The sequence below is a fragment of the Chrysemys picta genome, chromosome 5 (assembly GCF_011386835.1).
Source record: "Chrysemys picta bellii isolate R12L10 chromosome 5, ASM1138683v2, whole genome shotgun sequence".
Classification (NCBI taxonomy): Eukaryota; Metazoa; Chordata; order Testudines; family Emydidae; genus Chrysemys; species Chrysemys picta.
The window spans coordinates 92,726,726-92,751,680 of NC_088795.1; the positions used below are offsets into that span (position 1 = coordinate 92,726,726).

A 24,955-nucleotide genomic window follows, 5' to 3' on the forward strand; every position below is an offset into this window, starting at 1 on the left:
TCAACACCCACTCAAGAAATATTTGTTAAGATTCAATGTGGCCACTCTGAGGAGTCTTGGGAAAAATAGCCAGCGTGGTTGTCAGCATCAGAGACAGATCACTAAGAAGAGGGAATTGAAAATGAGCATCAATTTGCACTGAGTGTTGACCTCTTCAGAAACAGTAAGAACATGCTATAGTGACAATCCCTTTGTGATATATTGCCACAGGTGACATCAGTTCATGGAACTTTTTTTTTTTTTTTTAACAATTTCTGAATTTTATTTTTAGTAAAAATTTAGATCCTAGATGGATACAGCATCACTCTAATTCTGTGTCCAATGGCCTTAGCAGGAAGGTTGGACCGGAACTTGGAACGAACCATGCCACTGTTTCCATGGGCATGCATTACTTTCCCCCAGACTTTCGTGTTCTGTTGGGCTTCCCACCAGGAGTCACGGTGTTGTTTTTAGCTTCGTATTCATAGGCACATCTCTTGCCCAAGTAGAATTCAGTCTCATCACGGGCATAAACTCCATCAATTTTCAGAAGGGCAGTGTGCTCCCTCTTGTTTCGGAGGCCACGCTTATAGCCAGCAAAAATGGCTTTGGACCACAGTCTCCCAGACACGGTGTCGTCCTGAAGTCCTGCTCCCAGCAGGCCCTCACGCCTCCGACCCAAGATGGCGGCGAAAAAAAACATGGAACTCTTGTAAGGGCTTGTGCCTTTCGCTTTTAAAGGTGGCATATGACTTAGTCATGTGGTCCTGAGGTGTAGATACCAGCAACCCAGGGATTAATGAAGGTCCTGACGGCCAGTGCTGATTGGCAGTCTCACAGCAGCTCAGAGGATAAAAAGGCAGGGAATCAGAGGGGTAGAGCAGCTGCCAGAGGAGCCAGCAGGCTGAAGAAGGGAACTTCTGCCAGCAAGCTGCTGAAAATCTGCCTAAAGACAGCACCCTAAAATGGGATGACCAGCCCGACAGGCTGAGGAGCCTACAGAAACCAGGGTGGTAGGAAGGAGCTCAGGATATGGCCGGAGTCCTCGAGTTGACTGCCCTGCCAAACTGAGTGAACTCAGGTGCAACCCTCTGCCTGGCCAGAACGGATGCTGTTGTACTAAAACAAACAAACAAACAAACAAACAAAAAACCAGCTCACCCATACAAATATCTTTTTTTTTTTAGTTAATCTAGTCACAATTCCAAAATAAAAATAAAACTGATAGTCTCAGGAATGTTAGCACAGAAATCAGACTTCATGGTCAGGAGGACCTTACCATGATTTCATGGATTCATAGATTCTAAGGCCAGATCATTATTGTGGTCATCTAGTCTGACCTCCTGTATAACAGAGGCCATAGAGCTTCCCCCAAAATAATTCCTAGTGCATATCTTTTAGAAAAACATCCAATTTTAATATAAAAATTGTCAGTGATTGATACTCCACCACGATCCTTGGTAAATCATTACAATGGTTAATTACTCTCACTGTTAATAATATACACTATTTCCAGTCTGAATTTGTGTAGCTTCAACTTCCAGCCATTGGATGGTGTTATACCTTTCTCTGTTAGACTGAAGATACCATTATTAAATATTTGTTCCTCTTGTAGATTCTTATAGACTGTAAACAAGCACCCCTTAACTTTTCCTTTGTTAGGCTAAATAGATTGAGCTCGTTATGTCTGTCACTATAAGGCATGTTTTCTAATCTGTTAATCATTCTTGTGGCTCTTCTCTGAACCCTCTCCATCCTTTTTGAATTGTGGATACCTGAACTGGACACAGAATTCCAGCAGCAGTTGCACCAGTGCCAAATACAGAGGTAAAATAACCTCTCTACTCCCATTGGAGATTCCCGTTAATGGCTCCAGGACTGCATTAGATCTTTTGGCCACAGCATCACACTGGGAGCTCATGTTCAGCTGATTATCCACTATGACCCCCAACACTTTTTTCAGAATCACGTTGCCGACCCCGGTTTAGTTTTGTAATCAAAATGGCCTGTGGTACGTACAGAGCTCTAAAAGTAAAAGCACAGAGGGAGCCTTGGGAGCATAGAGTCTCTCAAAGAAAAACTGATGGCTTGTCAGACATGCTCCCAATATGGAACTATTACAACCAGACACAACAGCAGAGGAAAATGCAGCAGAAGTGAGAGAAGTAAAGGGCAGTTTTATTATTAATGGGGAACTACTGACAAATTTGTAATTATTTGTTTAGTATTTTTACTATACTAGAACCCAAAGGTCTCAACCAGAAGTCCTAGTGCTGTTCAAACAGAGAAGATTGGTCCCTGCCCCTAAGAGCTTACCATATAAGGGGATGATTAAAATGCAAAAGTTGGGGGAGAGGGAGATTATATATATAAATTGTATATATTAGATCGTGTACAAACTACAATGGTTAAACATCTGTTAGCAATGGAAAGGCATATTGAAATGCTTGAGAATCAACAATATGCCAATATTTTGAAAGCCTAATGAGAAACCTGGAAAGGCCATTTTGGTTATGGAAATGTTTCTTTCATTTCTTTGGATCTTCAGCCCTCATCCTGCACCATAGAAGCCAGTGGGAGCAGCAGGCTATCAAGGGCCGCGCAAGGGGGAAGAGGTACCCCTCCCCCTGTTGGGCCCCACTGGAAGCTGTTGTGGCTGGGGAGAGGCACCCCTTCCCCAGCCCAGCTCAGCCCAGTCGGAGCTGCCACAGCTGGAGCTGCCACAGCCGGAGAAAGCCGCTCTCCTCTGGCCCCGAGCTGCTGCGGCGAGAGAGGGCTGTGGGAGTCCTCTTTCCCCAGGGCAACCTGCACCCCAAACCCCTCATCCCCAGCCCCATCCTGGACCCTTCATCCTCAGCTGGAGCCCTCACCCTCCACACCCCAACCCTCTGCCCCAGCCCTGAGCCCCCTCCCGCACCCATAACCCCTCATTCCTGACCCCACTCCAGAGGCCGCACCTCCAGCCAGAGCCCTCATCCCCCTGCACCCCAATCCTCTGCCCCAGCCCTGAGACCCCTCCCACACTCTGAACCCCTCCATCCCACCCCCACCACACATCACCTCCATATTGATGCACATAACAAAATTCATTCCCATCTGGACATAAAAAATTAGAAGGAACACTGCTCAGGACCCAATCCTGCAAATCAGCAGGGCTCCACTCATGCAGAGCTCATTACAGATCCAGTTCAAGTTACTTCAGGGAAATTGATGCAAGGGGGGAAAAAACGTCTGTTCCTGCATTCTTAATTGTGGTAAAATCCCTATCATGTTCAAAAGGAGTTGTAGCTGAGTAAGGAGTGGGGGATCAGGACCTGTGATCTCAACTGTTTCTGAGTAATGAGACAAGGACACAACACAGTCAGCCAGAAAAATAATCTTATTGAAAACTCAAAGACATTGTTCTTCCTTCCCAAGAACAGATAAAAAAATTAATGAATTAGGTGAAAATGGCTTATGTAAGATGCAGCGATTGTGCTATCTTGGCTGCTGGCTGGAAAATTGAGAGTAATAACTTTAAATGATCAAAATGTATTTCCTGGGAGTAGCTGACTGTAAACAATTGGGGGTGGGGGGAGGGAAATCCATGATCAAAAAGGCCAAATGAACTTAGAAAAGGACTTATGGGCTAATAACTGAGATGTTCATTCAGTCATACCTCAAATTACAGGAGAGCCTGAAAAATACATTTATGATCTGATGTAACTGTGAGGTTACTAGCCCTTTGACATACTATGTGAATAAAAAGATGTAATGCCTTAAATAAGTTCAAAGAGGAATATATATGCACAAACTGATGCATATAGATTGTATTTTTTAATATATTTCTTTGTTGGATTGTGGCTGTGAACAAAGCAGGATTCTCTATTTCTGTACTTTAACACACTCCTGGAAAGGGGATGATCACCTGTATCTCTTGCGGTTACTGAATTTACCATCTACTGTAAACACACACTGGTGAAACTGGGGCTCAGTAGTGTAAAGAAGACTGTGATTTTGTATGTTTAATTTGGTTTTTTATACATGAAACACTTGTAGTAAGAAAAATAAAGAAGATTCAGAGACTAGTCCACATTCTAAGATGTAATACATAGTTTTGTTATTTGAAAACATAACTTTAAATTAGTCCTGGATAAATTTTGATTATCCACATCAGTTCTTAAGATGAATTTGACATTATAATTCACATTGTATGATTAGCTTGTGGGTGGACTAGATGGTGCAATTTGGATTATCACAGACAATACCTCTCTTCAACTGACTGCCTATAAATTGTGGGCTATAGTCAGTTGCAAAAGCACGGGAATTTACTAGCTACTGTGGATTGTGTATTCCCATTTCCAGGTAATTTTTTTAGGGGGGGCGGAGAAATCAAACATTCTGTTTGCAGTAGTCAGTGAAGTCCTTTATTTTGAAGTCAGGAGCAACTATGCTTGTAAACTATGTGAAGTCGCTGCTTTGTTGCTTTCTGGTTTCATTCTTTGGCATCATTCACACAATCCTATGAAAATCTTTTATCAGTTCATGCCAAAAATATTTGAATTAAATAAGTTGGAGTTTTCCAGCTTCAGAAATGTGTAGAACTACAGAACTAATACTGTAATAGCAGCATCTCCCACTACAGTGACTGTGCATTATCAGGTAAGATTTTTTTTTTCCTTCTCTTCCTCAGAACTTTCTTAGAGTTTCTTCAGGACATCATCTTGTAACTGAGCTGCTTTCATTATTCTTAACTTTAAAAAGGTCTGCTTGCTTTTTACTTACAGTTAAAGGGTTTGATTCAAGGACCATTCTTTATTTTTTCTCTAATGACACTAAACACACACGGTATTTTGAAAGTGGCTATACACCTCGCTTCAGCCTTTCCATACATTTCACTGTGCAAAACCAATCTTAAATACTCTGTACAGTGTGTTCTCATCAGTGATCACTTTGATTCTCAATTTGGCCATGAAATGTTATGCTTTGCCTGTTTGTGTGGGCATAACCTGCAGGCAGCAGCTCTAGGCCTAAGAAAGTTATTTAGAAAAACAAATCCAAGCAGGAAACAAGCTTTACAGGGAATATACTCAGCTTCTTAAAAGAACTGCACCCCAGGTAACAATAAGCAATTACCCAAGATCTAATGCCTATACATTCACATAAATGCTAGTAGCAGCAAGACCATCTGCAACAGCATCATCTGATGACTCCCCAAAAATAAAAGAGTACATGAATTAAGCCTTCTTGAAAGACAGTCACACTTTTAACCTTATCTCTAAATGTCCTCATTTTATAATGCTTTCTTTGGGGATAATTGCAACATCCGCAGAGTGTTTTCTACCCTAAGCTACTGATACATACGCTCAGCCTTAATTCCAGCTGACCATAGCTTTTTGTCTGGTAATAAATGAGTGGTTTGGTATTTCTGAGGCTAAGTGGTAACCATGAGATTCTAATAATGCTGTGTATTCATAGGTCAGTTAAAGGGAAGATCGTTCCAGGGCAATTGGAAGGATGGCTGATGAGGAGTGAGTCAAGGATTCTGAGGGGCCTTGGACTGGAGTGTGATCTCTGGAGGCAGTTCAAGTGCTTATTGGGACCTACTAGCTGAAGTACCTTTAACCTGAGTCATGGTATACCTGGCATACTATGAAGTACTGGGTCTGAAAACAAGCTGATGTATCACTCTGGCAACCCAACCGAAGGGAAGATGATTACACAAAGTTATCAATATGTCTCATTAGGGGTGCAATTCCTTTAGTTAGTATTCCTGGTAAAACATAGCAGGGAAATGATGGTGGTGCCATTTCCAATGGTCTATCCACCCTGTCCACTGATCCCTGTGACTTTAGAGCAGACATTTTTCTAAAGCACCATGATTTGCTAGGGTGAATGATTATCATCATCTCCACCAGTCATTTCTTTGCCACATTGCCACCTCAATCCTGTAGCCAGCTAAGGGGCTTGTAGCACGGACAAACCACCAAGAATTCTACATACATGTGTCACATGACCTTCTGGGGCTAGTGGTTCCTGGGATGTCTTCATCAGCAAAATGCCAAGGGAATTTGACTTGTGTCATGGCAGTGACGCTAACCTCAAGCTGCCCTAGGCTCCATACCCACCTGGGAAGGACCCTGGAGCCCATGCTGGGTCACTCAGAAGAAAGAAGGAGGAAAAAGGTCCATCAGCCTTACAAGCAAACAAACCAAGCTACCTTCTTCCCTGGCCCCTGCTCCAGAGGGCGAGGGCATTGGCAGCTGAGTGAAGGGGAACTTTGTTCTTGAAAAAGCAGCTCACTGAGATCCAGTATCACAATTCCTATGTTCTGATCTCTCTGCTTAGTGCTGACTGAATATATGCACAGCATTCATCTGTCACTTCCCAATGTGGGGAAGGGTATACACGCAGTGCATAGAGAGAGGAAGGAAAGCTCCCCAAATCCATTTCCATGATGAAGCTCAGAGCCACAGTGGGGTATTTGAATCTTACAAGAGCCACTTATCCCAGAGATGTCTGGTTGGGGACAGGAGAACTCTTGAGACAGAGATGGCAAGAGAAGACAAAGCACTCAGCCCCTGTTCCAGAAGTCATGATCATGCAGCCAAGTAAAGGCCAGCAGAGGGTGTCAATTCTCTATGCCATCCTTTCAATACAGAGTCAGACTTGTGAGCTGGGACAAGGAAATGATTACTTCTGCAACTTCCCATTCCATAGTGCTCATTGGAATGAGCTCTCTGAACAGAGAGCTTAAGGTGGATTTGATGGCATCAAGGGGCTCTCATCTTTAAGAGCCATACCTCTCGTGTCACCAGACGGAAGATGTTCCAGCCCTTCCTGTCTTGGTATAGATTTGGGATTGCAGAGAACTGAGAGGAGCTCACCCTGCACCAGAAAATCTTAGAGGCATGAGAGTTGCTGGCTGGCTACCTCCTTATTCTCCCCATCCCTCAGTTAGCAGTTCCAGGGGCAGCACAGCCTGTAGCTGGCACTGACAGGAATGGAAGATTCCTCTGGACAGGGAGAAGCCCCTGAACTGCTGAGGTACACTCATCATTATCAGCAAAGCCCCAGCATAGGCAGCAAAGGCTGCCTACCACCCAGAATCCATGAAGACATTGGATCATAGGATACAAAGAGTTAAGCAGAGAAACAACTAGGACACAGAGGCCAACAGGTAGGTGAGATTCCTCCCACTGCAGGATGGGAAGATGAGAAGGGGAGCAACATTCTTCTCTTGTGGAAGTGGAGGCCACTGTACAGGAGGGGCACCTGCCATAACTGGTTGGGGAGATCAGAGGGTGAAGTGCCTGCAGCCACAGGTCCATAAGGCTACCAGGTGCTGGGAAGCATGCACCTAGAATCACTCAGGCCACTGGATGGGGTGGAGCATACACCAACACTGGGTGGTAAAGCCACCAGTAGGCATGGTACTGCAGGATGGGGATGTTGGTGTTTGGGTGAGAATCCACTGTGAGTTGGGAAGCATCCAGGAGGGTTGTAGGTTTGCAAACACAGATCAGAGAAATCACCAAGCAAGAGAAGGTGTCCAGGTGTTTTAGAACCTGTCCATGCTGGGGCTTGTAACCATGTTTGAAACAGTTTTCAAACACAGTTATAGCCAAACATGCTTGTAACATGGCTTGAGTTCCCACCCAGCACACTTACAAATCAGGTTCCAACAGTGTTTTTGCGACATACTTAAGTGTTTTTATGCTCATACACATATATATATACACACACAAATACACACACACACTCATTGGAGAAGAAACTGCTAGAAACATGCTAGCTACCCTTACATTGAGAAATAAGCATTATTTAGACCTGGGTGCAGCTAGGTGGGAGATATGCATCCAGAGGCCTACAGACAAATGCCATCAAGTTAAGTCTAGGACCTCGCTTTTCTTGTCCAGTAAAATGTAACACTTGAGAGCATTCAGTCTTTGAGATGAACCCTAGCTGGCTCTTTGAATTTTAGAGATGCTCCCAGAGGCCTTGGTAGAGTGATGGGCAGGGGAAGCCTTAACACTGAGCAGCCATTTTGTCTCACTGAATCCCACAGAAAGCAAGGCAGATTACATAGGAGCTGACCCATACCTCTATCCAGTCCCCCCACCTCTATTATGGAAGTAAATGGTGGACCAAGAGGTCCCTTACCATCTGCTTGTTTCTCCAGATCTGGGCTGCTCTCACTCTCCTCTCTCCATGGCCAACTATGGGGTGTAGTGGCTTGTAGTGTGTGGAGGCTGGATGGCTCCCTCAGTGGGCTTGTTCAGTGGATAACTCAGTCAGAAGGGCATCGTGGCTTACAGGGTGAGCAGAGGCCAGGTAGTCTTAGGGTGACCACATGTTCTGATTTTATAGGGACAATCCCGATTTTGGGGTCTTTTTCTTATATAGGCTCCTCTTACCCCCCCACCCCCATCCTGATTTTTCACATTTGCTGTCTGATCACCCTAGGTAGTCTAGCTAGCGGTCAATGGAATGTGGTGGCTTGTGGGGTGAGCAGTTGAGGTGGAAGGTGGGTAGCATGGTGGCTTGTGTGGGTTAGATAATCTGGTAATCAGCAGGCTGAAGGTAGCCTGGGTGTTTCTAGGGCCTTTCCTGATTACTTCTCTATTCCTCTGATTTCCTGGCTGATGTCAGAGAGGTTTGCCTAGATATGCTGTGCTAGAAACTGCTACAGCCTGCAACTTTAGTAGCTGAAGAGGTGTTTCCAATAAACTTGCTGCACAACCCCAAACTTGGAATCCAATGAGCTGAAATTTAGGAATAAGATCTCCTTTTGGGGATGCTCTGAGCAGCAGGGTGAATTAGGCCTGCCTGCAGCTACTAGAGGCAGACTGAACTGATAAGGTCTTCAGGGATGTGGCTAATCCCAGTCTGCATTGATTTACAAGTCTGGTTCTGCTTCTAAGGAACTGCAAGCAGGTGAAAAACCCCTTGTAATGGATCTGCAGACTTTCATTGCTAAGAATGTCAATTACTCTTAAATTACTAATATGTACTCTCATTCTTAACATAGACTTTTGGCTGGAATATATAACTACTGTTAATTTCACTTAAATTAAGATACTCAAATCCTGAAGTAACAGTTTCCATTAAATTGCATTTTCAATAATTATATTACCTTCAACTATAGCAGGGCAAGGTGGGCTTGCACTCGCCCGCCTCACAGCTTTTCAATAGGTACAGCAGGGCAAGTTCTTTATGAGCTGCATTTTGAACAGGTTAAAATTGTTGGTATTTATTAGGATCAATGCCATGAGTTACAGCTAATTAACCTTGTGGTGAGTTTTACAATACATTTATAGACACATAATTAATCTGGAAGTAGCAAATCATTCTGTTCATTCTCCAGATTTCTCATTTAATTAGATAATGCTGAAAACAATCATACTTTTTATGTTCAGTGTTTATATATGTTGTATCAGAGCAATACCACTTGAAAACGTTAGAAGCATATGTGTGTGAGAGAATAATTTCTGATCTTTACTTCAAAGACCTCTAAACAGAAAAACCTTCATGGCAGTACATTTCAGTTAATGTCACTCAGCCTCTAGCCTTTGCTTGTCAATACAAAGAAAAGTGAAGGACTGATTTGTTAAAGCATCAACTGTTAGCTGCTTCTGAAATGAAATGTAAAAAGATGTAGAACAAACCATTATATATATATTTTTATCTAATATATATGCAAAAGGGACATTTTCCTACCACAGAAACAGTGGTTCTATGGGCATTGCCATGGTACAGGCCAGACAAGTGGACAAGTCTTGCGCAACTGCCTATGTCTTTACAGCCCAAACACCACTCTGTTCCTTCTACAAACTCAAGCATCTCTTGAAAGATTATTAAATAGTGGGGAAAGCATGGCAGGTTGGTTGCATTGATTCACCCTATCATCTCAAAGAACAAGAGTTACTATGGTAAGTAACCACGCATTCTTCAAGCATTCCCTGCAAGGCTCCCTGCTTTAAGTTATTAATAAGTAGTCCCCAGACCTAAAGTCTGAGGAATCTCACTTTAATAAAGACTGCAGGACTCAGGTATAGGCTAAATTTTCAGAAGTGACTTAGAAGCCTAAGCCTCACTGAAAGTCAACGGGAGTTAGGCACTTTTGAAAATTTTACCAATAGAATGCAGAAACACAAGAGGTTCCTCTACTCAGGCCCAAGGAAGAATAGGACTAAGAAGAGGTACAAAAAGAGACACTTCTAATGGGGCTCAATCCATGGCCAGTGCTTATCTTAATGGTAGAGATGACATGGGTAGTAGTCAACACTTGGACCCAACTACTCAATGCCTGAGGCTCACATATCTGATGCCACAGCAATAACATAGAAAAGCTCACTGCTGACACACAGAATGCCAAAGCATCTAGTGTGCAGGCATCAGATTTTGAAAACATCCAGAATAACTTGACATCAGGGTCAGGAGCAAAAGTCAGTCAACATAGGCACTTGACATCAAGATGCCAACAACACCCCAAAACATTGGCTTTGAAGAGGGTTTATATGCTGATACTGAGATACCCAAATGAGCATAGTGTCAATAACAATCATAAGCCTCATGGCTTTGTATCTTTTTCCTTAGTGCGAAAGAGAAGCCAAGAAGCAGAGTCTGGACTGAGATGTGTGGAATGATTTGAAATATTGTGGAACTAGTTCCCTATTATATCCATTATCCAGAATTCAAAAAGTATCCAATGTGAAGAAAACTAACTGGTGGACTAATTTAAGTATTACTGTAATGACTAAATCACAGAAATGCCATAACATGCAGTATGTAGGGGTATACTTTCCTTTTGGAAAAATGCCTACGAATTTGTATATTACAAGTCTAAAAAAGACAATTCACATTCGAACATCTATAGGAGGAACTGGACCATCCTTCTCAGTAGGTTATAAAAGTTTAAAACTAAACTGACTGAGTATATTATTTAAAATATTTTATTACTTTCATAGTCATTAAAAATCAACACTAATGGCAGACTTGAACCAGGACACCATACCTAAGTCAGCTCACACTTCTCAGCTCTGGCCGTCTCTAATAAAAATAGCAGGTTGAGCCCTGTTATGGAACTGAGTTGTCAATACAGTATTTGTCAGAGCTCAGAATGAAATGGTTGCCTGATTGATTAGTCTGATGAATAAGTTGCTCAGAAGTTTTGTATTTTTCTTGTTGATCAAAAGGCAATATCAAGTATACTGCCAGATTAAGCAAAAACCTCTGGCATGGATGAACTACCATTTAGGGTACCTCCTTTAAAAAGTTCTTTTTTAAAGATTAAGAGCATTGTTAATGAGGCTAAAGAAATGCAATTCCTTAATCTACCCTTTTTGTTTTTGATCAGTGATTCTCAAACTGGTGGTAACAACCACTGATTTAAAGAAAGTGGGCCAGCTGACAGTGGCTTTCATTCATTAGTGGGCTGCCAGCACACACAAAAATTAATGGATGTTAAACTATCATTTTCTCAATGTCTATTTGATTGACAATTAGCTCCTAAAACTGGACTTGGAGAAACACCTGCTAAATAAATTTCACAGCAATCTTGTATGTTTAGTCAATTCCACTCAAAGCAGGAGCTGATGCTTGAGCAGTCAGTCAGTGCTAACCTAAATTTGCAGTTACCAACCAGATTCAAAACAGGAGACAAGCAGAGTGCAGAGGAAAGAGGGGGAGGTGCAGTAATGACCTCAGGTGCACAAACTATACTTACTGGCTGTTTTCAAAATCTGATACCTGCACATCAACTGGTCACTGGTGCACTATACAGCTGCAAGGATCTGCCTGCAGAATCACAGCCTACATAGTCCAACAGTTTTTATGTTTCCTCTCATTGATTGCATTTGCTCCAGCTACTTATTCCTGGATGTCACAATATCTGTGTAATATAATACTTTGTTGCACTACATGTTAAAGGTGCCATAAAAATATAATTAATCCCAATTAGTTAATCACAGGGGGGTTATAATTTTTTTTTTTTTAATAGGAATAAGTGATTGACTCCTTTTGTTTGTGTAAATGTACCTAAAAATAAAATAAAAAGTGTGTTCATTCCATTATTTTTAATACAATATTTTTGGCAGCTTTCCATGAATCTCAATTACTCCAAGATTAAATGAGTAAATTGTCTAAGACACTGGCTGTTCACTGAAGTCATCTGTTTTTTCCAATCAATTTGTATTATACTTTTAAACATCACCACTTCAAAACCTCAATCTATGCAGAGCACTTCTTACAAAATATAAACCTTATGGATGTAACATGGAAGGGGGCCTCTAACTACTTTATACCATAATTCTATTAATTTATTGTAAAGTAATAATTTTCCAGAACACTAAAAGTGCTCACTATATAATTGACATTTCTATTTGATGTTTAAAATCTAAAACTAATTTTGGTTTTACTTCAAAATACTGTACAACTTGTCAACCATTTCTAAAAGCTGTGAATTAAAAAACTAGTTTCCATGTAAACTAATGTATTGCAGTTGGCAGATATTTTCTGTGTATATAGAAAGTAGCCAGTTTCATTTAACTTACATGTGCATTAGTTCCAAGAATAGGTAGTCAATACTACATTTGCACTTATGATTTTGGAGCAACAAAGTTGTAGGTGACTACATTCTCTGAATAGTTCTCTGGGTTAAAAAGGAATATTTGTCTACTCTTATCCTTACAATCCCCTGTAGAAGGAATATGCTTTGAAACAAAGGTTTGCCTTGAATCTGCAATATTACTATTCCTCTGCACACCCTTCTCATGCCACATCATCTGCATTTGACATTAGTAATTACAGAAAAGTTAAGGGTTAGCTAGCAATAGAGTGGAGCTTACTGAGAAACACTGGTTATAAGTATTCCATTAGTGTATAGAAATTTGTACATTAGTGCAGTAGCAATAAAGTCCTATAGCAAGAGCAGAAAAGGTTCAAAGGAGGCAGATAACTGGGGGGGAAATGCTTTCACCACAGTAAAAGAATAAACATTTGTAAAAGGTGAAGACTGTGGTCTTGGTAGGTAAATAAAGGGAGAGGAATATATGTTTTAAAATACTTGCATTTTAAATCTATATACATTCAGTTAGTATCTTAGAGTTTAACATTTAAAGGCATTTTTTCCAAAGTCCAACTCCTTGCATGATTATTGGATCTTATGCTATAAAAGACACTAATCCAAACTGGTAAAACCCAATATTAGATCTTCTAGAGCTCCTTTTTTAGTTCTCATTATAGCACAATATGACAGCACTAGCTAACATGCTGAAGACTTGCTCCAAAAAGCTGCCAGCAATGCTGTAGGGAAGAGGTCTGGATTTTGGGCCCACAAACTTAAAAATTAAACTTATTTTTTGAGCATTTAGGTCTTAATTCTCAAGTGTTAGTTTGGTGATTCTACTCCACTGCTTTCAACAGTTTAGATCTTTTTCTAGTATGGTCTCCATCTACTAATTGTCCTATTTTTCACATGAAAAAACATTTTATGTACTATTCAAGATAATTTCATCTTTTCTTTTTGCATATAATCTAGGATGTAATGTAGACTTGAAAAAAAGATGCACTATCCCCTCTTTAAGAGTTTATTCATCAGGTGCAGACTCATCTCAAACAAATACCATATAAGTTAAAGTGAAACACATGCCCAATAGAAAAAAAGTATATAATCTAGCCAAGTCCTCAAACTGTACTGCACACAACACATCTGAGATGAATTTTTTTATGCATCATTGTCCACTGAATTACCTAGATTGGGTAGTATAATTGCAAGGCCCTGAGATGAAGGCAGAATACAATCACATGCTCCACCCACTTCTTCATACAGTGGGAGAGTAGGCTTGTAACACACTGTTCTATTGCCTGCCACTACAAAGAACAGCTGGATTGAAGTAAGGAAGTTCTTCAGCTGGTGATTGGAATAAGTTTAAGGACAGCACTATGCAAATATTTCTCTATTTTTGACTTCAATTATTTCTGTAATCTAACTATGTACAAGTCTGTACGAAACCACTCTTATGAAAACATTATGGTGGCTTCAGTTTTAGAAAACTAACTGCACAGAAGGCAACTAAGGTTTGTGTGTCTTTCTACCCTGAAACCAAGTGTAGTTTTATTGTCTTATGGTAAATTATGCTTTTTTGTAAATTGTTTTATGTTGACTAAATGGGATCTCCCACGTCATTAATTGGTGGAGTCTGCCCCACCTGATAAATGACTCCTGCTTCAATCTGTAGACCACAAGTGACCTGTTTGTCTCAGTGTGTAAGCAGCCTATTGACTGGATTGTGACCCAGATATGCAAGGCATAAGCAGAAGTACTCATGCCTCAGAAGGTCTGTGTCATCTGCAATGACGTGTAGGGATAGGAATTGTATCTCCTAATGTTTCAGATTCATCCACTTCCTCCTCTTCATGCTTCAAATCCTCTGCTGCATTTGCATGCAAAAAAAGGGCCAGGTACATTGTACTACAAAATTCTTTATTAGTTGAATATAGTATAAAAATTCCCCAAATATGTTATTCAAAGTAAATTCAAAGATGAATGACACTAGTTTTATTCCATTTCAGAACTTAAACATAAACTGGGTCAAAACTTTAACCATGCAAACTGAAGCTACCAACTGTTGTGCTGTCCTAGCCATTACTTATCTTATTGTTTTGAGACATGATACATTACAGAAAACAATTAAATGACCATGGATGAAATCAGTAATCACTACTACACTTTCATCAAAGCAGGAGCTGCAAGTTTGAATCTTATGTTTTGTTCATTTTTTCCCCCTGTTAAAAAAAAGAAAAGAAGAGTTTCATCACCAGCAAAATAATAAATGCAATATATTTGTCATGCCTCCAATATGCCTCAAGCTTTCCTCAGCCATTTCCAATTAAAGTTGGTCAGCTAAATCACTGTAAGCCAGGTTTCAATTTTAGTGTCCACACTAGGATTTAAACTATAAAAGGCATGTTAAAGTTGAGCTAAATCAGCAAAACTTGTAATGTAGATGACAACCAGAACCAAGAATGAAAGTCAAGCTATTAAGTTTATAGCTTATTTTATGCCAATAAATTGAATTGAGTAGTCATGTGTCACTAATTCACTTCAGACCTATAATTCCACTATCAGCTATTACTAGTAAACATTCATTGCAGAAGAAAGTTATTATGCAGAGGACTCCCAGACAATTTTACACTGAAATGTTTATTCTCTTGACACAGTTAAGTTTCCATGGAAGCCCCTTGGAAGGTCAGCTAGGTACACAAATTTAGAATTTACTTCAACTGGTGAAAAATATGTACCCACCCACCTCAGTCTGATGCTCCTATTTATATTACATACCTGGGAATTTGTCACTCTTCAAGGAGATTCATGTCAAAGTGTCTTGCAAGTTCTATGAAGTACATCTAGGCATCTGATAATTATAAATACATTCTTGAGGACTCTGAAACCAGGAAAAGCTTCATGTGATCACAAGTAATTCCCTAACACCATAAAGTAAAACTAAGTATGGTAATCTGATGCTAGCACCAATGGTTCAAGTCAATGAACCTGAAGAAAACATACAATTCCCTTTTTGAATAAATTTGTAACACATTAAATTGATTTCCTCATGAGTTTGTTCCTCCCGACAGGATCCAGAGAAGAGTTTTAATCTCACCTCTGGGTTTGAGAGAGAATTACTATACCCCTCTGTGTTGGCCACTTAAAGCACAGTCTGCCTTAAGAGGGCAAAGCAAAAAAGGGGAAATATTACTGATCACAAAATTCCTTTAACATATTATTCTCAAACTCACTGTAATTTAGTGATTTGTAGGTAATTCATAAAAATTCCTCTAATTTATCATCCAACTACCACAAAGTTGGAATCAAGGCAAACTAACTTTCATTCAATTAGAATTGCTTACTTCTCAGCAGAGGCACTTCTTCATTCCTAAGAGGTGTCTTCATGAGCATTTCAGTCAGGTGTGACCATTTATCTGCACAATATTTTTAAAGGACATGTTACTATGCAATGTTTAAAAAAATACTTAAAATTCAACATTTTCAATAGACAAGCAACATAAGATCACTTAAATTAGTGAGATCAAGTGGCCATAATTTGGGGTTTTATTCTATAAAATCCCTTGTATACAATCCAACTACTAATAATCAAGTCAGATTCTAAAGCAAAAAAGTCAATGGTTCAAGTTTAGGGAAATAAATATTTGCTTTCCTAAACTGGCAGCCATTTAACCCATGGTCGGCCCTAGTAAGTTAAATAAATATAATATAAAAAGCCATGTTTCTGCAATAGATTATTATTAAAAATACTAATAAAATAAGCAAAGATGATAGTTTTGTATTTATCTCACTTAATATGGCTATTTAATATCTAAAAAGTGAAAGTTCACCTTTAAAAAACATAGTAACTTTTCACTGGATTCTTAGATACATATTGTAACAGTATACATGAGGTACTCAAGCAGTGTAAAGATTAAAGCACATGGCAACAGTTACACACAATCAACACTATTAAACGTGACACGATTTTAAACTAGTAAAAAAAATCTAGTAGAAATGTTTCCAACTTTTAAAAGAGTTCCAATAGCGAGCTTTGCCTAAGAATGTCTCTGCAGTGGGATGTTTAAGACACAGCCTTTGGGCAAATGGACAAGAACCAGTAAATGAAACGGGTTACTCCATTTTCATTGTCCACATGGAGACAAATGCCATTTGTTAAACAAACATTACTTGTGCAAGTTGCTCCCCCGCCCCCACATGATTTTCGAGGATTTGCAACATAGTAATTTAACGCACGTTGAGCAATGTATGGATCAAAAGAGACAGGATTAGACCTCATTAAAAATGCCAAATACTTTGCCAAAGCAGTTGCTCCGCAACGTGTTAAATGAATTGTTCGAGGAGCCAAGTGCGGGGCTAGATCAGTCTATGAAGATTTTGAGTTGGTTACGTTACTATCGCCAGTGCTGACGAAGCGAAGACAGCGGACCTGCGGTGCCAAGCAGGGCCGTTACCCCCCCCCCCCCGAGCGATCAGAGGCGCGCGCAGGTACAGGCCGCAGCGGCCAGCCCGGAGCGGAGCCCTCTAGGTAACGGCCGTGTCACCCGTCAGCCCCTCACGCGAGCGGACCCGCCTCTACCTGCACAAAGCTCCTTATTTCTGCTGCCACGTCGGACATGCTCCCGGAGCGGCCACCCGCGGGGCCAGCCTCACCCGGCTCCCGCATCTACCGGCGATCCGGGGCCGCGGCGGGGCGCAGCAGAAGGGCACAGCGGGAGAGGCGCGAGAGCCGCCGGCGCAGCGACCCGCCCCCCCGCCACCCCACACCCTGCGCGGGCCCAGCTCCCCATGGAGGAGTCAGGCCGCACCGTCCCTGCTGCCCACGCGGCCCGCCGCAACCAGGACCGAGGAACCACCTCCCCCACCAGGGAGGGAAGAGAGGACAGAGAGCGAGTCCCGGCCTCCTCGGAGCTTAAATACCGGCGGGCAGTTACCGCGAGATCTCGCACGCTAGTCCTCGCTCTAGCCTCTCCGCGCGTTGGGGGCGGGGCAACCTTTAGGGGAACAGTCGGTGGCGCGGGGCGACTCCCTGTCCGCGAGTGCGCAACTATTGGTGGGGAGGAGGCACGTGACCTAAGCCAACCAGCGGGGTGATGGGGAGCTGCCGAGTGTTGTTCTCCCTTCAGAGGAAAGTATTTTGAGGTGTCTGCAGCCATGGTGCAGTCTCTTGTGATTGAAGTTTTCACATCCACAATTGCTCAGTTTAGTCCATGGTCAGGTGTATTCGTGGATTTGCTGAAGCTGAGCTCTCACGTTGCAACAGCCACAAGTAACACTTTCTACCATCTCCAGTTAGCTAGGAGACTCCATCTCTTCCTGGCGGACAAGGATCTGGCCTCTGTTGTTCATGCTGTCACTTCTCAGCTGGACTACAACAATGCAATAGATGTGGGCATGAAACCTTTAGCACTTAGAAAACTCAAACTTGCACAACTACGACTAGCCCAAAATGCTGCAGCGCATCTCTTCAGCAACACAGGCTACCATGAGCATATCACACCTGTCCTCCACTCTCTACATAGGCTTCCCATAGAATTTTGAATCAACTTTAAGGTCTCAGTCCTTATCTTCAAAGCACTCTGTGGCCTGGGCCCAGGATGCCTCAAAGGTTATTTAAAGCTCTGAGATGAAGACGGTTGAAAATGTTGTTCCTCTGGCACAAAAGAATAATAAGTAAGGATATGATTTAGGCACAGAGGTCAGGGATTCCATAACTAACGAACCTCCATGACTTCTTTGGCTTCGGCCCCCATCGCAATGGCAGGGCTGGAGCTGTTAGTGGCTGCAGCGGGGGCTGGAGTCCCCTGCGGGTGGTGGGGCTCGGGCTGTCAGTCCTATCCCCCCTGCAGGGCTCGGGCTTCAGTCCTGTCCCCCGGGCGGCAGTCCCTCCCCTGTTATTTTTAGTAAAAGTCATGGACAGGTTGTGGGCTTCCATGAATTTTTGTTTATTGCCCGTGACCTGTCCATGACTTTTACTAAAAATAACTATGACAAAATCTTAACCTTAGTAATAAGAGTAAAGCTTTTCTGTGGGAAACAACCTTCTTCCCTGGGAATTAAGGACTATCATAAAGTGCATCACTTTCTGCTCCATGTGCAAAGCACATTTCTTTGACCTCTAATATAAACACATAGAAACAGGTGTATTAAAAAAAAAAAAACGACACTCTACTCCACACACTTCTCCCTCTGGGGAGAGGATAAGAGAACAAACAACGTGACAGATTTGCAGTCATGTAGCTTAATGCAGTACTGGAAGGCACTCAGATATTACAGTGCTGGTATAAAAACCTAGATAGATTAGAAAGTTACCCATATATGTCCTAATTGCTGACATGAAATGATGACTACAAAGTGCTGCAGAGTTTTATGTATTTTAAAAAAAGTCTTTCAGGTGAGTTGGAACCACCAAGTTGTGCAAGAACTATGTCACTATTTGATATTATTTTCATTATCTCTCCACTTCCTTACTTTGTGATGGTCATTTGTTGCATCTTTTTTCAAATTAGGCCTAGTCGTGGCAGGTGCACCATGTGAGCAAACCTTATGCCCAGATAGATGACTACACCCACATGGATTTACCCACATGGAATAATTTGTAGGACTGGGACATTTAGTTGTAGGAACCTAGTCTATTACATATGTTTGTACAGTATCTAGCACAATGGGACCTGATTTTGATTTGAACCCTTAGATGCTACTGTAATAAAAATATTTCATGAATTTATATCACAATTTGCATGCAACTACAGGGTTATTTTAAAATCATGCTGAAAATAGATCAGGTTCCATTTACAGCCCACATACTGTCAATATATCCTCTTAATTTTGTTTCCAGAATTTATATTCCCTATAATTAGCACATGTAGATTAGAGTTTAAAAAAAAAAACTCTGGAGGAGGAGAAGAGTGCAAACAACATCAGTATGTCCTTTCCAGAGACAAACAGCATTTTGCAGTTTTGTTACAAACTTTAATTTTATGTTATTTTGTTCTTTTCTTGTTTGGTAAATTGCATATTTTGGACTTTGAAGGGTTTGGCTCATCTTTTTGTGCAAAATGCCTAATAATTAGCACTTATAAAGCACATTTTGCATATCTAAGAAACAAACTTGTAAAATTCACCAGTGCTTTTTCTTGCTGAATAAACTACCTGGTGAAGAGACTGTTTTTGCAACAATATGCAAGCTTCCACCTGGTAGAAGCCAGGGAATATTTTTAACTGAGTAGAGGATCACTAAAGATAAATATTATGCAAACAGATGAAGCTGTAGTTCCATATGCGAAAGCTGCCTTGTTGTTATGTTTTGTACAAAATTACTAATTTACATAAGGAACAAAGCTTTATGAAATGTAATTAAGCAGAAAGGTAGAAGCAGAAGTAGGTATATTATGAGATAATCACACCCCTAGGGTATTGCATCAAACTGATTGCAAAGGCTGTTCAAAACAGAATAAACCCAATAACTGCTACTGCCATAAAAATATAAACCCACTTTATTGATTTAGCCAGGCCTGGTTATATTTGATGTTAATATATATGCATCGATTTCATTTTGTAGTATTTCATTTTTTTTAAACCTTGTTATATTTTAACTACAAAAAACTAAGGTGCTTCAGCTTTGTTTTGTTTTCTTACTGAAATATCAGTCTCAATGGGAAAGAATAAAAAGAACAGTTATTTCAAAAGGCTGTCAATATTTCCTAACTACCAGCCAGTGTAATTTTTATGGCACCAGTTAACCAAGGTGGCCATATTCAGAGATGAATTTGGGCCAATATTTCTAACAGTAGAGTTTAATTCCCTGTGCATCATATTCAGCTGTAACTTAGAGATGGTGGTAAGACTTGCTAATTTTTTGTAGCAGTAGCTGGAGAGACACTAGCAGATAACCACCTTTTGTATCTATTCTCTTTTCAGAAAGGCAGTTGAGATTAGGGACTGTCATAAAGTTGACCCTATCTTCCACTGGATTCCCGGTCTGCTCCATGGTGGGACTAAACTCCCAAAAACAATCTGTTGGAAACATCTTATATTTTTCTATCTGCTGTGCCTTTTCTCTTTGTTTTGTCACAGGTGAGGGCAGTTCCTCTGTTTTTATATTAGCCTTTACTCAAATTCCCACTGACTTCAGGAGGACTCAGAACTGAGTAGTATGAGCTATATTATACCAATGATTTTTAAGTAGTCTTTCCCATTGAAATTAATGATGAAATGTATTTAAAAACTGATGGCATAATACAGCCCTGAATAAGGGGCAGTAAAGGATTTGGTCCAGTATTTATATAACATATAAGTTTTCATTTTGATTGTTTTAATTTGGACTAGTAAGAGACTATTAGATACTTCTCTATTTCAAGACAAAAATCTAGTTTTGAGGAAATAAGTGAATGGCTTGTGTTGCTGAAGTGTGCCTCTCCCCCTTCCCTCAACTGATGCTCTGAGTGGTAGGAGCCACACCCAACTTTGGCACAAATTTTGTGAACATTAGTGGTAAAATAATAGGTGGATTTTGGAAAAATCTCACCGAGCAAAAAAAGTCAGCCTCCAATATAAATAACCTTTGTATTCCAAAGAATTCATCTTATGTATGTATTCTTAGTCCTTCTGGTACTTCAGTTAGTATATGTTTCTACGAGGCACTGCATTCCATTCTAGGTGCGGCCGCCACCACTACCCCACCACTGACCGTGGACTCTGAGGATGGGATATTGTCGACGGCCACTTCCTCAGAGATGTTAGCAGACGGGGAAGATGAGGAAGGAGATGAGGATGAGGCAGTCAACAGCGCTTACAACACTGATTTCCCCGACAGCCAGGATCTCTTCATCACCCTCACAGAGATCCCCCCAAAAACCCTGACTATTTTAACTGAAATTACATTGATGTGCCATGCAAGATATGAAACCTGAAAAATTTAAAAAATCCAAACACACATTCAGTGTTGTTAGTGTACTGAGTCAACGTCCACTTTCTCTTACTCTTAAATTTGTAAATATTGTACATCATTTTGGCTGCTAACTCCCAATGAAATGCTCTTTTAACAGCTTGAAAAACAAATCCTTTAGTATGAAAGGGGCTAATTTTGCTTCTTGTTTAGCACACATTTTTAGCCAGGCCAGCTGACCCATTTCTGAACCATGTTTTGTTGTAATAAAAATAAAAACAAATCCTTCTGTGGAAGATTCTACTACTTCTAGAGGAGTGGTTTTCAACCTGTGGTCCACGGACCACTGTGGGGGTCTGCAGACTATGTCCAAGGGGTCCACAAAAGGATGTCGTTACCATGGAACCGTGGTTTTCAACCTGTGGTCTGCAGACCCCTGGGACTATGTCTGAGATTTCCAAAGGTTGAAAACCACTGTTCTAGAGGATAAAGATAGTCTTGTGACTGTAGCACAGGATGAAATCTGGGTTCTTTTCCTGCCATCATCACAGACTTTACTGTGTGATCTTGGACAAGTCATAATCTCTCTGTTCCACACTTTCCCTTGTTGTAAAATAGACTAATATTTGCTACACATGGGTGTTGTGAGATTAATGTAATGTTTGTAAAACACACCTTCCAAATGTCATCTGGAAAGTGTTACATTAGTCCAAAGCATTGTTAGCCCAGTGGGATATTTGCTATTGGCATTTATTTTCATACAGAAAAGAGGCTTCAAGTAGCATTTTTGTTAGTAGTTTTGTAACCAAATGACCAAGATTGATCTAAAGGAAATGCAGAGGTTCATAAATTATATAAGCACTATTGGGTTATAAATAGTTCTTTGTTTTACTACAGAAAGGAAACACAGTTAGTTGTTCGTTATGAAGAGATAGAGCAGTTTGTACTTTGATTTTTAATACAGTGGAAACAGTTGTTCACTGTTCTTTATTTGTACTGTTCCTATACTGTTAAGGAACTAGTTTTGGCTGCTTTCCACACATCACTTTTTTATCATTAAAAAGCCACAAGAATAAATTTTTCTAGATCTGCCAGAAAAAGACCATTCTAGCTGCTATATTGTCTTGCTTTTTTCTTGTTTAAAATTATCTCTAGCTGAAAAGCAATAAAGTCAATGATACCCTGCAGCTAAAGTGGAGCAAGAGCATCTGCATTATTCTCTTATTTTCTTAAATCCACCAATACATAAATAAATAAATAAATACCCTACACTCTGAAATGAGTGTGGGCTGAAATGTCTGTTTACAATTTTTGAGATAGTCAACTAAATCACAATTCTCTCTGAATCATATTACACATGTTGCTATTTAATTTGTCTGCTTATATTTTGTCCATAGGACTCCCTTTGATGTCACTGCAAGTTTGGTGCACAGAATGATTATAGAATATCCAATAGAGATGTGCAATGCAGATAAAAATATACCTTGTAGATTGGAAAGGGGAATTTGATTGGAAGCCTTGGTTTGAGAGGAATTTACAGATATAATGAGGACTTCCATTTTGTGGTATCACTTCTTAGTAAATGATAAACATTTCACTAATTCCTTTCACAGTCGTGCCACCCCATGATTTTTTCTCTGGTACCATCTACAGTCCTATAAATCATTTTTAGATTATCTTTTCATATTTCATTCAAGCCTTCTAGTCCCCTCACCCCATTATTTCTGTTATATAAAGTTTTAAAGGTTGACTTCTTTCATGTTTCTTGCTTTACCTTCGGATAAAACTGGCCCTATCTCAATATAATATCTTTTATTTTGAAATGTTTCATATTAATTTCCATCTTAATTCCTGTTCCTGAAAAGCACCCCTCAGCTGAACACTTCTGATTGGGACGGGAGAAACATGAGGCAGGCTTTGGATTTTTCTTTTGAATGTTAAAAGCTAAATCAAGAGTTGTGCAATGCTGTTTTTCAGGTTTTGCTTTGTTTTTTTAAAGTAGAAAATAAGAGTAAACTAAGGGTATGTCTACACTACGAGAGTAGTTCGATTTTACTTAAATCGAATTTGTGAAACCGATATTACAAAGTCGAACGTGTGTATCCACACTAAGGACAGTAATTCGACTTTGTGAGTCCACACTAATGGGGTAAGCGTCGACATTGGAAGCGGTGCACTGTGGGTAGCTATCCCACAGTTCCCGCAGTCCCTGCTGTCCATTGGAATTCTGGGATGAGCCCCCAATGCCTGCTGGGGCAAAAAATGTGTCGAGGGTGGTTTTGGGTAACTGTCGTCATCCAACCGTCACTCCTGCCCTCCCTCCCTGAAAGCGCCGGCGGGAAATCGCGCACTTTTCTGGTGAGTGACAGTGCAGACACCACAGCACTGCGAGCATGGAGCCCGCTGCCACCATCGCTGCAGTTATGGCCATTGTCAACACCTCGCACCTTATCATCCACCTTTTCCAGAGGCAGATGCTGAGAAATCAGGCGAGGAGGCTACGGCAGCGCGGTGAGGACATTAAGTCTGAGAGGGGCACAGACCTCTCACAAAGCACGGGACCCCGCGCCTTGAACATCATGGTGGCAATGGGTCATGTTGATGCTGTGGAACGGCGATTCTGGGCCCGGGAAACAAGCACGGACTGGTGGGACCGCATAGTGCTGCAGGTCTGGGATGAATCACAGTGGCTGCGAAACTTTTGGATGCGGAAGGGAACTTTCCTGGAACTTTGTGAGTTGCTGTCCCCTGCCCTGAAGCGCAAGGACACCCGGATGCGAGCAGCCCTGACTGTCCAGAAGCGAGTGGCCATAGCCCTCTGGAAGCTTGCAACGCCAGACAGCTACCGGTCAGTTGCGAACCACTTTGGCGTGGGGAAATCTACCATGGGGGTTGCTGTGATGCAAGTAGCCAACACAATCGTTGAGCTACTGCTGTTAAAGGTAGTGACCCTTGGAAACGTGCAGGCCATCATAGATGGCTTCGCCACGATGGGATTCCCAAACTGCGGTGGGGCTATAGATGGAACTCACATCCCTATCCTGGGACCAGACCACCAGGCCAGCCAGTACATTAACAGAAAGGGCTACTTTTCAATGGTGCTGAAAGCACTGGTGGACCATAGGGGACGTTTTACCAACATCAACATCAGATGGCTGGGCAAGGTTTATGACGCTCATGTTTTTAGGAACTCTGGTCTGTTTAGATGGCTGCAGGAAGGTATTTACTTCCCGGACCAGAAAATAACAGTTGGGGATGTGGAGATGCCTATAGTGATCCTCAGGGACCCAGCCTACCCGCTAATGCCCTGGCTCATGAAGCCCTATACAGGCGCCCTGGACACTGAAAAAGAACTCTTCAACTACCGGCTGAGCAAGTGCAGAATGGTGGTGGAGTGTGCTTTTGGACGTCTCAAGGGGAGATGAAGAAGCTTACTGATTCGCTTGGATCTCAGCGAAACCAATATCCCCATTGTTATTGCAGCTTGCTGTGTGCTCCACAATCTCTGTGAGAGCAAGGGGGAGACCTTTATGGCGGGGTGGGAG

General features: G+C 41.3%; 1 long non-coding RNA gene, 1 other non-coding gene and 1 pseudogene across 2 annotated transcripts; all 3 read right to left on the reverse strand.

The window, feature by feature from the left end:
* Positions 1-230: 230 nt before the first annotated feature.
* On the reverse strand, positions 231-742 carry LOC135983715 (large ribosomal subunit protein eL33-like; annotated as a pseudogene).
* Positions 743-14,426: 13,684 nt separating this feature from the next.
* Positions 14,427-17,245, reverse strand: LOC101932065 (uncharacterized). Its single transcript, XR_256126.4, has 4 exons — positions 17,103-17,245; positions 15,868-15,939; positions 15,302-15,374; positions 14,427-14,745 (listed from the first exon to the last, which is right to left on the reverse strand). It is a non-coding gene; the product is annotated as an uncharacterized LOC101932065 (long non-coding RNA).
* LOC112059145 (small nucleolar RNA SNORA26) lies at positions 15,577-15,694 on the reverse strand. The gene has a single exon (XR_002888365.1). It is a non-coding gene; the product is annotated as a small nucleolar RNA SNORA26 (small nucleolar RNA).
* Positions 17,246-24,955: the final 7,710 nt, after the last annotated feature.